Consider the following 16,237-nt stretch of genomic DNA (forward strand, 5'->3'; position numbering starts at 1 on the left):
GTTGAGTGGAACCTCCTATATGCAGATTGATGATTGGTGATTAATTTATTCAGATTTAAGTAGGAGATTATTTGAGAAGCCACAATTTTTTCTAGGAGTTTAGCTACGAAAGGCAGATTTGATACAGGTCGATAATTACCCAGGTTGTCAGCATCAAGCTGTGGTTTTTTAATAATTGGAGTAACTACAGCAGACTTAAGTGGCTCCGGGAAGTCACCTGTGCTTAGGGACTTATTAAACACGTGAACTAGGAAAGGGGATAACACGCTGCAACATTTCTTGAGAAGCCACGTTGGGATAGGGTCAAGAGTACATTGTTTGTTTGGCGAACTAAGGATCAACTTTTCTACTTCTTCCAACCTTGTAGGTTCAAAAGATGACAGTATCCTTGTGGAATTGGCTGTAAATCTTGGCGGAGGGGCAGAAGATGTGGAGGCGCGTATGGTTTCTATTTTTTCACAGAAAAACTTAAAGAAGGCCTGCGGTGTAATTTCTGTAGCAGTTGGAACAGTATTACCAGCGATGATAGTTTTGACCGAGTTCCAGAGACGTCGTGGATTTTTCCGCTCAGAGTCAATTTTATTGATCCAATAATCTGATATTTTGGCACTTATTTTGCTTCTGTACTCATTTTGAGCATTTATCCACTCATCTCGTGTGGTAACATCGGAGTTTCTTCTGTATGACCTCTCTAGTTTCCTCATTCGCCTTTTCTGGCTTCGGCACTCTTCGTCGAACCAGCCGTCAGACTTCCGAACTTTTCGCGTTTTCGAGGTGGTTGGAGCATATTTTATTAATAAATATGAAAGAGTGGTGTTATACTCCTCGATGAGATCTGTCGTCGTCTTAATTTCCCAGTTGCTTTCTTTGCATAGAGAAGAATTTTTGAGATCTTCAAGGAAATTTTCGAAATTAAATTTACGCCATTCCCTCGATTCTATTGTTTTATATGACACTTTTGGCGGGTTGAAATACACGTTAGTTTAGTAAAAGAACCAGGTAGCGAGTACATGGGACAAATTTCATAAAAAAACGGAAAATCTGAAGAAATAAGTAATGGAATTATTTCATTACTATCTTCGAAAAATATTGCTTTAGAAAAAATAGTTGCAATTGGATGCGACGAAACTGCAGTTAATACGGTGTACAAAGGAGGTGTTATTTGGCGCCTTGAATCACATCTCAAACGGCCTTTACAGTGGATTGTCTGTCAATTACAAGCAAACGATCTCATTTTGCGACATCTCTTTGAGAACATCGACGGAACCACAACTGGACCGCAAAGTTTCACTGGAATTATTGGTAAATCTTTAAATAAGTGTGAACAACTTCCTGTCGTGAAATTTAAAATCATTCAATGTTCATTACCAAGTATGACAAATACACAGGATTTAAGTACAGATCAGCTGTATCTACTGAAAATGTGTAAAACTATTGACTCCGGATTCTGCAATGAAAATTTATCAAAAACAAATCCCGGTAAAATTGTACAATCCAGGTGGCTCACTACAGCGAATCGGATTCTTCGGCTTTACATTTCTACCCTAAAACCATCAAAAAATATGGTAACTTTAACGACATTTGTATTAACAGTTTACGCACCTATGTGGTTCAATATACCAAACCATTATGTCTTTCCGGTGCAAGGCATTTACACGAAACAATAGTGCTTTCACGGTATTTACCCAGTGATTTAAAATATATTATTGATCCAGTAATCCAGCGTAGTGGCTTTTTTGGGCATCACGAAAATATATTGTTAGCCATGTTAAACGACAACCGAAAATACGTAAGAGAGTTGGCGTTGAGAAGAATATTTAAAGCTCGGCAAATGAAAATGCAATCAGACTTTATTCGTACCTTCAAAGTGCCTGTTTTTGATTTTTCAGCAGATGATTATATTGATGTTATAAAGTGGGAAAATATAACCGAGCCACCACTAACCAAATTTGTAAGTGACGAGACAATTTTATAAGCCATTACCGATCACACGATAATTGACGATGTCATACTACCAATGATAAAGAATTTTCAAGCTACAGAGAGATGTGTGAAAATTGGAACAGAAACCTCAGCCGCTGTTTGTGGACCCTTGAGGCGAGATGGATTAATAAAAACAAGGTTAGAGTCACGACACCTTATGCCTATTTTTAACACCAAAATGCAGTACCGTTCATAGTAACTTTTGTAATTTTCAAGTTTTTCAATGCGGTAAATAATATATGTACATTTTTTATTTCCACTATTTGTTCCATTCTAACAATCTACGAATGTATTATCTGTAAAATAAATGGTAAAATACAAATTTTATGTGTGTTTTATTTCGCGTATATGAGCTATAAATACTTAGGTAAAATCGTGAAAATGATAAAATATAAAGCTTTGGCGATGTCCAGGTATTGTGAATATATTTTTTTTATTATTTTTGTTTAAAATCGTTAATATATGGAGCATCTTTCTCAACTATGTCGATTTCGAAATTCTCAAAAAAAAAAATTTCACTCCACCTTACTACACACGTCACCTGGTAATTAAGGAATAAACACACCACTTAGCAGACATTACAAGGAAACATATCACAGGTACCCAACATGTAATATCTTATTCCTTTATATTGTTTCATCCATGTAAATCATGTAGGTACTGTTTGTTTCTATAATATAAAAAAATTGTTTTATTTCACAATTTATTCATTTATATAGTAAAATTGCGGCACGTTCCAGAGTGGAAGCTACTCTCAGTATAGACCACCATTCAGAATTGAAACTTTGGTTGAAATGACTTAAGCCCTGTTTGGTGACCAGATCTGAATAGACAGTTGCAGACAAGCAATCTGACAGTTATTCGCCCACCTTCTTCTTCCCTTCTACTTCTCCTCGCCGTTACCTTCAGCCTCGTAACAAACCTAGTTTCACTGGCTCCAGGTGGTTGGGAGCAGTTGGGATTCTTGTGCGGTATTCACAAAAAAACACAGGAGGCCTTGAAGAAAAAAATTTCCCTTATTGGGTTTGAGATGTGTTGAGGGTGTTTTAAGGAAATGAGTATGATGTATTAAAATCCTTTTAAGAATGGGATGGTATACCGTGATAAACTTTTAGATCATTCATGATATTTTCATTTATATCCATATGTGCATTTACCTGCATTTGACCTGATAGTACACAATGAAAAAATGCGAAAATGGAAAATGTTAGAATTTTTACGAACACGTGTTTTGACATTGCCATAGCACGTTTGTTTTTTACTGATAGTTTATTAGGATGCTGTCGATTAATTTGCGGCTTGCAGTCCAGTAAGTTTTCTCCGTAAGGAGGGAAGGAAAAAGGTATGAGGGGTGAGTAGAAATCTGCGAGTCGGTGTGTCCAGGAGTGACGGACGACTGATATATCTCCCCCAATGCGGCGCAAGGCGATAGGTCAAAAGAGAACAGTTGGAGAGGTCAAAGAGTCACGAAACTTATGGGCAGGTGTATCCTGAACACATTTAACCCATCCCCGCTAAATCACTGAATCCATTCCTTCCAATGCGGTGGAGAGCTGAAAGGATCTACCTCGACTGGACTCTTCTAATCCAAGCCAAGCAGCTGTTGGGCAGACGTATCCTTCGCCAAGACCCGGACAAACTCAGCCCACGAACTCGCACATTATAAAAAATATATTTGAGTGATTAAACAAAAATATTATAATACTCGTACGTAGTCTAACTATCATACAAATGATGTTTTTCCTTATTAGCTATCCACCTAAAAGTAGTTCGAAATTAATTATTCCTACAATCGAAGATTTGAGCATAATTAGCTACAAATAGAACATGCAACTCTTCTTCAACTCTTCAACCTTTTTCACCGTTTTCCAAGTTTTGATATCTAGTTTATAATAATAATAATAATATTTGGCTAATTTATGTAGCGCCGTTTTCGTGAGAAATGACATCAAGGGCGCTGTACAAATATATTTCTTAAATAGTTAATACTAGAACTACTGACATAAAGTAGTGACTTATCTCTAAGACTTATATCTAGTGAATTACGACTAAGGCCTATAACTACTATCTTAATGACATATATACGAGTATTTACATATTTAGCAACTTACAACTAAAATTAACATTAATAATCTAATCTTACTAACGTCAGAAGAAGAAGGAGAAAAAGAAGGAAGTTACACCTAAACCTATGCACCTAAACTTTTTAATATTATATTATATTACACATTTATTACACATCTGCCCTGATGATGGACACTGCAATGCTATCCAAAACGTTGGCTAAAGCAGGAGGTAGCGCAACACGGAATAATATCCCTAAAACAAAACACTATAATACTTTTGGCCGTGAAAATCTCAAATCATACCCCTTTAAATGATTGTTATTTTTTAATTGTTGACGGGGTTTGGACATCGCCTTTGCAATAACTTACTTTACCACCCACCCTTATTCGAGCTCTTAACTCAAATGCAATAATGTAGTTAGGAAGGCACAAGTTTGTTATCAAATGTGTCTTATTTTATTCATCACATGACTTCCTCTTATTCTATATATCCTTTGACTTGGCAAAGTAAGAAACACGAGGTTGAAGCAATTGTCTAATAAGCTACGTCTTTAGCAGTTCGACAATGTTACGAAGTCGCAATTTAAGATTTAATATACCAGCTCGCATCACTCACAGCCTCGCGCTTCTATGTTAAGACTGTAGATGTCACTTTATACTGAAAGTTGCTGAACTAGAAGGTACTTTAGTTGGAAAATTAATATAATCTAATCTACTTGCAAGAATGATCTCCTTCGTGTAGCGTTTGAGATGAAATTCACAAGCTGGCTTTTGTTGCATCAAAAAAGACTGTTGGAGCGTGTCAATACCATGATTCACCCTGAGAAACAATAAAAATAACTATGCTCGTGGCGTTTTTTACCTCAAAGATTATGATTAAAAATTGTCTAAACTATATTGAAAGATGCGTATTGACGCAACTAGATGCATCTCCCTCTTACGTAATAATATGTACCTGCATTCCCCCAGCCAACCTATTACCTAATTATTACCTTAATTATTTTTTATTGGTTATTTTACTTTTACATCGTTAATTATTGCCTAGGTGCATAATACGAGGTTAATAAGTCAAGTCTTACGCATTAGAAATATATTTACTAATAAATAAATAGATTTTTATGAACAATTCCCTGGAACGGTCACTTTGAAATTGTTACTATGATTACTGAGTGTAATTTTTGTGACATTTCAATAATACTAATATTAAAAACAATAATAATAAGAAAATACACAGATTTAGGAAATGAGATAAAAAGAATTTGGCATTCTTAGACTATAAAAATATTAACATTTGTTATTTCGGCTACTGGCATTATACCTAGCTCTGTCATCAAAAATTTAGGCGTATTAGATCCATCAAAAAATTTATATATAAAAATAAAAAAAATCTATCATTTTTAGTACATGTATGATAACGAAAGATTTTTTAAATATTATATATTTATGTTGAGGGATCAGTAGGATTTCAGGCTCTGTTAGGAGTTTTACCAAGCCGAACCCTCTGATATGAAAATATCTGGAGTCGGCGAATTATTTTCCCATTTGATCTCTGATGAGTTGACGTGTTTTTCTTGTATTGTTTTGTATTTATGTTGCTTATATAATGCACTTGCATAATGTTGATTGACTAGATGATTATTTGTGGAAAAGTGTGTGGAAGGGATTAGTTTTTCCTATGGGGAAGATTTATCCCAGACATAAAATCGGAAATTAAACTACTTTGTGGTTAGGCATCCTCCCCTCCCACTCCAGTCCTAATATCATAATATATATACTTATTAAGCTGTGTATTATGGGCGTGTATGTATGCCCGAAGTAAGGTATTTTTTAACTACTTGAATTTGACGAAACATTTTCAAACACAAAAATCCTCCTTCCTCTATTAAAACTATTTTAAGAGATCGCAATAGCGCCTTTAATTGTAGCTCTAAGGGGATATGTTGACAGCAAAGTTGTTGTCTGTCACCAGAGATCAGAAATCAAATTGTCGGTGTAGCAGCACCAAAAAATGCAACGAGTTTTTTCACAGCACTATGAAGAAAATTCTGCTTTTTAGACTGGCCCCACCAATAACTATCATCTTAGAAAAAGTTTACTTGAAAGATCGCAAGGTCTTATTTAAAATTCTTGTTACTTTAACTGACAATTCAAATTTTAGTTTAATCACAAATTCTCAACTTTCTGTTGAAAAATACGGCCCTTAGTATAGCAAGAACTGTGAACTAGTTAGGATTAATTAGGATTAAAGTGACCAAAGTTATAAAACTGAATATTCGGTATTGTACCGTATTAATTCTCAAATTCATTCCACTGCATATGAAGTGAACTGGGCGTTGAGGGTAAGGTGTGAATAAATTTACTACATTAACAGGTTTAATATCATTTAATGAAGTAGAATTTTGCCTTTGTTAATTGAGGTGGAAACTTAGAAAGAGTTTAAAATTATTAATAAATTAGTATTCAATTCATTCCACTGCAAATGAAGTTAACGGCATGTTGGGGGTTGTGATGAAAGTCTTAAATCACAGTGAAAAACAGATAAACCATAGCTGCTAAAAATATGCAAATTATTTATGAAAACCGTCATTCTAGCGACATCTGTTGATTTAAAATTGATTCAGTTTGTTTGCAGTAGGCACCTGTAATAGTTGGAATTATATCGAGGTTCTAGGACGAAAGCACAGAGGTCGTAAAATCGTCTAGGACGAGAAAAAATTCCCCTTGTCTAGGCCTAAAAATAAACATTGAATTTTGTCAACCAATAGATCTGAACAAAAAGCTATAAAATTTTGAGTAACCAATCAGTGAACGGAAAGGCGTGTGTCTACGGAAGACAAAAAATGAACTTTGGACCCGACGATAAAAAAGATAAGTAACGGCTTCTTCGTTCCCACAAAAATTAGAGGCGAACGCACAATAGTGTAAACATCGACGTTCAAGGGCACAAGTCCTGGGAATGTTTAGAAAAACCGATACATTTATGAGATAGCGAACCATAGAAATCGAGTGCTTTGAAGTTTTTACAAGTTGAAAAACACACACGCGAAAATGCAATGGAAAAATTATAAACGTGATAGTATAAAAGAAGGACGGTAAAACGAAGGAAAGTTGCTGGCAGAATTTTCAACTGTAGTGCAATTATTTATGATAGAGATAGGGTGTCAAGTTCGATAAAAATCGTACTAAAGATAGGTGAGAGTGTTGGAAACAATGGAAACTAATCGTTATCAATTTAAGATGAAGCGGACATATTGGTAAATCAATTTTGAATGAAAATCTCGCGAAAAAATAGACATTTTAGAAAAGTGCAGCGATTGAACAGAGGGAAAATACAGAGATTTTGAGCTGCTACAAAGGTCCTAAGAACATGATAATAGGGTACCATAGGAAGGCAATAAAGCTTAACATATAGCGATAGATTAAATTCAGTAAACGTAGGCATTTTACATGATTATCAGGGTAGATAGATATTAGAGTTACACAAGACTGCAGAAGAAGTGACATGAGATAAAAGGTTGACAGTCTCATGTGTATTTTAGAGGATAAACAATCGAAATTCGAACATGATTTTTGTTTACGTTAAGGTGATAATCCATTAGAAAAGCGATTAAGTTTAACGTAGGGCTTATGATATGTTTATATAAAGCAAAATATATTAAAATTAATAGGTTTGAAATTAAATGAAATTTACGAGTGTAGTACCAAAATCGGAAACGTAAACAGATGTCAATGCGTATGTTTTATGTGATATTTTGTATGACAAAGATAGAGAATGGGGCGGAGATCGAGTAAGATAATAAAAGTGACGGATATCCCAGAATCAAATTAGGTATATCTCCCATAGAAGTGTGGAAAATTATATATTAATTAATAATAAATGAAGTATGAAATTTTCCTGGAGAGAACACACTTCGGAAAAAGTGGAGAAAAGATAAAATAAAGGGTAGAGAACGGGGATAAGGAATGATCCAAGTGGAGAAAAGCGATACAATTCTAAGTTATCCGTGAAATTAATAAATACGGCTTGGAATACAATTAGTTATAGAATTATGAGAAATAACATAAGAATAAAGAAGAAATTTATGTAGAAAAACGTCTGAATAAAGAAAATTCAAGAAGAAAAAGGGAAAACTCAAGTCTGCGACATAAAGAGAGAAAGTACTGGTGAAAATGGAAAAGCTCACATAGGTGACAATAAAATTAAGTAGAATTTAGACAAATTGAAATTCAAAACTGCATAGTAAAGATTTCGACATGGATTTAAGCATTTTTCGCACGAGATGCATAAAATTGAGATCTATATATATGTTACTGAGGACGGACCTATCGCAAATTGAGAAAAAAAAGGAACACAAAATCATGATATTTTAACTACATTTTGTATGAACCATGGAACAAAGGAAGCTGGGGCAAAGAACGCAGGCTTACCCGATTCGGACCCTATTGAGTTAGAGTCGTGAGATAAAAACTAACCGCCGCACACTGGGGCCAAATACCAGAAGTTGATACAATAAACAAAAAAAATAAATTCAATAGTACGATTTCGCTTCATTTGTTTCGAGGTATCTCGATAGTTGTAGCATTATTATATAGTAGGTAGAAACCTTTGACCATACCCTTCTAGCTGTGACACCGCTCAGTACAGAGCGAACACTCGTGCAGATAATACGCCGTTTACAAGTGCCAGCATAAACCTCAAGTTCAAGTATTTATTTCGGAAGACACCTATTACGAATCCCAAAAGTGAGTATGGAACCATTATGTTCAGGTATTTATCTTATTTTTTCACATTATATTTTGAACATTATTAATTATTTTAATAGATAAAATTGTTTATCAAATATATACAAAAATTTAGTCGTGATTTTTAAAAAAATTATATTCTTTTAGAGATTAGTTGAGCTCCGAGCACCTCCGGGCTATCATTCAAACACTTTTAGGACCAATAACTATTGTTATTTACGAATCACTTTTAAAATCTTGCACATATGTACACTTTTTTAAGTAATGAATTATTTTAATGTGATCGGGAGCTATAATTAAAATGAACAGTTTTTTTAAAAACTCGGGATCAGACAATTTAATATCATGTTAGTAACAAAACCTGTCAGAATAGAGATTTATTTCAAAATAATCGTTACCGACATTCAATTTCCATTTTTTGGACGTAAGGTGGTAAAGTGTAACTCAAAGAGAAAACTTCATGGTCTTCCTTCCTAAAACTGTTTATACCACATATCTGGTCATAATAGAACAAAGATAGAACGCGTTTTCTGAGAGAAAGAGTCGTTTCAGTTGGTGACAGATATAGCACAACGAAATTCAGCGGTTTTTTATGCTTCGTGACAAATGCAGCACTACGTGAACCGAGCGGAGAAATTATTCATTTTCTTTTCAAAAGTATAGGTGTGAATTCTGATACCTTATTCATGACAAGACGACAATTATTCACAATAATGAAGAACTCTGGATACCTACACATTCCAGATCAGCTAAATTCGCTGCAAAAGGAAATGGAGTTGAGGACAGGATGCATCGGTGATCCCAGAAAACATATTTCGAGAAGGATAAATCACTTCAAATCGGAACACTATTCACGATGGGTAGCAGCGCACCGGATCGAAGTAAGATTTCTGGAGAAAAATAAAACATTGCTGGATTCATCAATTTATTTTCCGAATCTTACACTAAAACGCGGTGGTCCCGGTCGCCCGAAAATTACCTTTGATCAGAGTATAAAACGAATGAAACGACAAAAGACTCTGGATTTGAGAAAGTCTACTCCTCTAACTGAATTAGTTTATGCCACACATATGGAACTTAGAACTAGAGGACAGATAGAGGCGTCTATAGCTATCACTGATATTTTATCGGATTCATCAAGTCCCAGTAAAAGTAACTTATAAAAAGTCTCTTGAAACAGTTACTATGTCAGGAGAGGATGCTGTAGCACTCGTAGTGGAAGCGGAATTATCTCGACACCAATACAATGTAATAAGATCAAATGCTCCAAAACTATACCCGTCTTATAAAATTGTACAGGCCGCATAAAAGGAATGTTACCCAGTGACTGCAAAAATCAATGTTAGTGATATTTCAGTTCATGATGATTTGCAGACAATACTCAATCGTTTGGTCTTCGCTCAGGGCAATGTAATACGTAAACTCAATTCTAAGGAATTATAAAATATGTTTTCAATTTGTTGTTTTTCCTCTGCGAGCAAAAGGAAGCAGCCAAAAAAGTTGACCACACTCCCCATAGAAGCGGTAGATCTGCTAATGGCTCCATCATTACAGCCGACAGGTGAAAATTATTCAAGTACTCAGGATGATGATGATGATAGTGACGATTACGGTTATTATGATGATCGTGATGATGGTAGTGTTGATGATGGTGATGATGATAATGATTTTGACTCAATCAAGTTGGATAAAGAGAATTGATTTTTTTGTTTTGTTATTTATTTATTTAAATCGTGAATATAAAATATGTACATAATAAAGTTTACATATATTATGTATTTAAAATTTTTGTTTTTTTACAACCTTCCTTTTTACATTCAAATTTTCTCTTAAAAACGTCCCTGTGAATAAAGGGCGTTTTTCATCACTCTTGCCCCAGTGTGCGCCGCCTAGAGCTGGACAACAGAAGATCGTATGTAGGCACAATTGAAATTAGGGGCAGGTGTGTTCGGATTTACGAGTTGATAAAAGATAGAATTGATTATCAAAGGAAATTCAGATACGTCTTTTGGAACCTGAGAGGGGTATAAAATACGGTGCACACCAGTTTTGGCAGTCAGTCAAGGTTTTTGAAAAGGTGAATACGCCGCAGTACTACGTTTTTGGTAAAATTAACAGTGAAATATCTCTAAGTGTTAAATTTTGAAAAAGTCTAAGTTTAAATTTTGAACAAGTCCCTGGACTTAGAAAGTTTTGTAAAAAGTCTTAAATTCAGTTTCTAAATTCCTTTGAAAACCCCATCAGTGAAGTTTTGTTAAGTCAGTTTAATTTAATTAAACCGTGAAAATAAATAGGGTTAAACTCAGTGCTTAAAAGAGTAAAGTGAGAAGTGCTAAAAAGTGAATTGTGAATTAATTAAAATTTAAAAATAATTATTTCATTCACAGTGAAAACATTCAAATTTAATTGAGAGTTTTATCGTTAATCTAGAGTGAATGTGTTCGCGAATTAATATTTAAAAATAGATTATAATTTTGTTTAAAAATATTAATAGTAAATACTTTCATCTTAGTTTAAAAGAAACACAAAAAAAAGGATTCAATAATAATAAACGCTCAAACCTTTGTTCAAAAAGAAACAGTTAAAAAAAAAAAAAATTAATTGTGGATAGGTTAAAATATTGATGAAACCAGTGCAATTTAGAAGAAAGTTTAAACAGATATTTAATTTATTCAGAATCGAAATAATTAAAAGTTTGCGCAATTCGGAATGAATTTTCTTATAAAATTTTATAAAAAAATTAAAAAGGAGTGAAAATAACAAAAATAGTTCGACCTAAATAATTTATAATTTTCCGACACATCTATATCACAAAATATTAAACATCAGCTAATTTATATGAATCAGGCAAGAATACAATATTAAATAGGAATAGGTAGTCGAAAAGATTTATTTTGAAATTAGTTGAAAATACAGTTAATTAGGTATGTTTTCTTCGGCAAGATTTGTTGTGTAGATCCCAACCGGAAAAATCTTGAAGGGGGTGAGTTTTCCTTTTATAAATAATTTTCAGGCCCAAGGAGTGAGGAGGTACAGCTGATTATGGTATATCAATTAAATTATTAAAACAACAAAACAAAGAACTACACATTAATATATGTATATTATGTATTTATCTATAAAATTATAAAATAATATATTGTATATAAAGAATATATATATGAGTAATGTATTTATATATACATGTATTTTATTTATTAATCGAAGCATCGAAATGGTAGCGATTTTTAATACCTACCCGAGGACATATCTATATTATTGAAAAAAGAAAATATGTATTTATTAATATTCAAGACTATGTAGAATCATATATTTTATATTTATTTATTAATATATGTCCTCTTATTTAACATATTTTGACAATCGAGATATGTGTACTTAAATATATATTTATATTTATTCTTCATTTAACCTCTAGTAAATTTACTAAATTCGGAAAATGAAATAAATAGTTTAACTACAAAAAGGAATTAAAAATATTTTAATTAACTATGCACAATAAAAGGTAACATAACTGAATTATAGGGAGAGGTAGAAATATTTCTTTAATAAACAATCTCACATCTGGGTTAGTGTGTCAAAGAAGGTGTTTACATTATTCGATATGTTTATAAATATAGCGTACACTGGAGAATTGGGTCAGTTACATGGTTTGAAATCGACCTTGGCCACAACTAGATAATCATCAGGATGTCATTGAGCAATGTGTAGTGATTTGCATATTCACAAATACCTATCGTTCGCAAACAACAATTGAAAATCACGGGTTAGTAAGATTTATATCGCATAATTACATGAAACATTTAAATACCATTGATTAGATAGTCGCATAGATTTTTATTAGTTACCTGAAACAGCTGGAAGCTGCGTGCTTACAAATACCTATCATTCACAATCGAAAATTGAAAAATCACGGGTTAGTAAGATTTATATCGAATAATTATACGAAACATTTGAATATTATTGATTGGGTGCTCATACAGACACCCATCAGTTGCCTGAGACAGTTGAGAGTCGTGTACCCTCTTATGTGGCAATCAATTACATGAAACAGTTGAAAAATCACGGGATAGGATGAACTAAATCTAATGTTGAATCCTGGGGAAAGAAAAATACAGTTCATCAAATAGGAGGCAGTGGTCGCTTCTATAACAAGACCACTAACCAAACAAAATAGAGATGACGATTCTCTTAAATAAAAACGTCAAAACCAAACAAAAAGCCTGGAGTTCGATAGTTCTCCAAAACAAACTATCAATAAGATCTTATTTTACTAGTATTTATTAGTATCACCTTATTATTATGTATTTATTAGGTTACCAAACCTAGAGTTTCGCAGAGTTCTTGGCACGAGATCCGAGCTTGGGATGCGAGGCAAGTAGCCTTGTATTGCAAGTTATAAGCCTTTCCCAAAACGTATGTATACATTTATTTATTCGTATGTACTGTTTACTGGAGAATGCGGACCTGCATACAGCTTGCATTTTAGGTCTTCTGGACCATTCTCGCATTTTCTCTTAAACGTAAAATGAGGATTCACGACCCGTAAGTCCACACCAACCGTGAGTATATGATTGTATATAGGACGAAACTGGTTCGCCCTAAGTAAATTGTAGTCCAAGGAGGGGCCGGAATTTGGGGGTTTCGGGACTCGAGAAGAGACTTAAAGGCAGTGCATGATGACGATGGAAGGTTCTTTGGGACGCGGTAACTGAGGTACCAATCAATGAACCGTGTCAAAAGATTGTGCGAATTTCTCGTTGATTCTCGATCATCTCGTTTATTTGCAGGAGGATAGGAGCCAAATTATGCCAGCAAAGGGCTATTCCGAGTTCGTCAAATATGCAATTAACTAATTACATTAACCTACTAAATCAATCTTTACATGTACCTTATAGCAGCAGAATCATAAAGGAGTGGCGCCAAACAGACACAAGAGTTTACCAAAATCAAATTTACTAACAATTAACCATTTGAGTTATATTTAATCACCTGTTCAAATAAACATGTATAATATCTTTATCAGCGTTTAACTACGACTTTGTTAGGGTGCAAAGAATCAGAATAGTTACAATAGGAAAGCTAGCTTATTCAGAGAAATCATTTAAGTCTAGGTTTGCAATGGAAAGACCAATTCAATTTTGAAACTCAACGCCTTGATCAGAACCAAGAGGGTTACCACAAAATTAAAGTTATTAAAATCCTATATCATAAATCAAAAAAATTACACAACGTTTGATGGAATTTAATTACAATATAAATACGAAAATATTTGCGTTCAAGTTCGTAAATAACGTATTAATTAGTTAAGTACATATGTCTATAAAGATATATAGTACAAGAGAGCTTTAAGTAGCTTTCTGTAGATATCAAAGAAATTAAGGGTCCAATTTTCATGGAGGCTTATGTGTTGTAGGGGAGGAATTTTCCATCCCTGCGAACACATATGCAAAGCCTTAGAGAAAAAAAAATTAAATATCGGTCATAGCCAAGAGAGAAGAAAATTTTATATTGTTTTAAACAAATAAAAGAATGGCATCTTCATTGAGAATATTATAGGGTTATGCGTGAATATATTTACTACATTTAGAGGTTTAACATCATTTGATGAAGTGGAATTTCGCCTTTTTAAATTGAAGTGGAAATTGGAAAAGAGTTTATAATTATTAAAAAATGATTGTTCAATTCATTCCACTGCATATGAAGTGAACGGCACTTTGAGGGTTATGTGTAAATATATTTACTTCATTAATAGGTTTAACATCATTAAATGAAGCGGAATTTTGCATTTGTAAATTAAGGTGGAAACTGGGAAAGCGTTAATAATTATTAATAAATTAGTGTTCAATTCATTCCACTGCATATGAAGTAAACGGAAGTTGGGGGTAATGTGTGAATATATTTACTTAATTAACAGGTTTAACATCATTTAATGAAGTGGAATTTTGTCTTTATAAATTGAGATCGAAACTGGGAAAGAGTTTATAATTATTAACAAATTAGTGTTCAATTCATTCCACTGCATATGATATTCACTCACGCAGAACCAAATTTACAATAAGTACAAAACTTTGTCGATTTTGTTTCAATACTTTAAGCATTAATGAACTTTTTTTAAGTTTTACATAACTGATAGTTGTTTACCATTTTTAGAAAATTTAAAACAGCGTTATTTGTAATGTGTGTTTAATAATAGTAAATTGAAGAAAGGAGGCTCGCTCGGTAACTGGAAAAGACAATCAGAACACAATATCCGGTATATCTGGCGTATTATCTTGGATGAATGAGAATTCGACGAAGCCACAACATAACGATTTTATAAACCGCACAAGCGTCTCAACTGCTACCAAATATAGGGTTTTCCAATAAGAGGTGTAATTTTGATATTCAATCGTAAAATATCAATGGTTTCGTTGCTTGTGTGGCACGTAGCGCCGTCTTGTTGAAAGTAAACGTTGTCGAGATCAATATCATCCAATTTCGGCCATAAAAAAATCATTAATCATCTCTCGATAGCGCAATCCATACATCGTAACTGTTGCTACAGCCTAATTTTAGAAAAAGGATGGTCCAATTACTCCGCCGGACCATAAACCTCACCAAAAAGTCACACGTTGAGGATAGAGAGGCTTTTCAACAATAACCCTTCAGTTTTCCGAGCCCCAAATGCGACAATTTTGCTTGTTGACGAAGCCACCGAGGTGGAAATGGGCCTCATCACTCAAAATGATTTGCATTTGATTTACTCAAGTAAATTTTAATAATTTCAATGCGTTGTTGAAGCGTGTATCATTCCATATTTATTAATGACGTAGTTTCTACTTGTCAAATGTCAAAAAATGACAGCTTCAAATGTAACATCTACCGAAATAGCGGGCGATTCGGTAAGATAATAACACCTCTTATTGGAAAACCCAGTATTATCGCATCCCCGCTTGGGGTATATTGTGAGGCTGAAGATTTCGGGGAGGGGAATGAGATAGGGAAGAGGAAGGTGGGAAAGTATCGGGTTATTCATATCTTCTCACGAAACACGGCCAAAGTCATTTCAAACAACCTTTAAATTTTGAATGGTGGTCTTACATCATGGCGCTACCAATAGTGTATTCCACTATGGAACATGCCTCAAATATAATTCATATTATTTTAAATGAATAAGTTATAAAGTTGAACATTAATTTAATATCTATAGCAACGTAATGCTATCATCAGGTTGTTTTAGCAAACAAAAGAATCTCCCTAAAATAACCTCAGCGCTTTATTGAGAAAATAATCTGTAATATGCGTCTATTTGGTTTTGAAATCATAGTATGCTTTATTTTTTACCGGCATGTCATTTATCCAGTTCCTACCTATCCCTAACCATCACCTTGCTGGAAAAGTGTTTTAAATTTGGAACAATAGAACACTTCGAATTCGTATGCGTTTGTTTGGAAAAAACAAGA

This window comes from Hesperophylax consimilis, chromosome 10 (assembly GCF_061612785.1).
Source record: "Hesperophylax consimilis isolate HC1 chromosome 10, BYU_Hcon_1.0, whole genome shotgun sequence".
Lineage (NCBI taxonomy): Eukaryota > Metazoa > Arthropoda > Insecta > Trichoptera > Limnephilidae > Hesperophylax > Hesperophylax consimilis.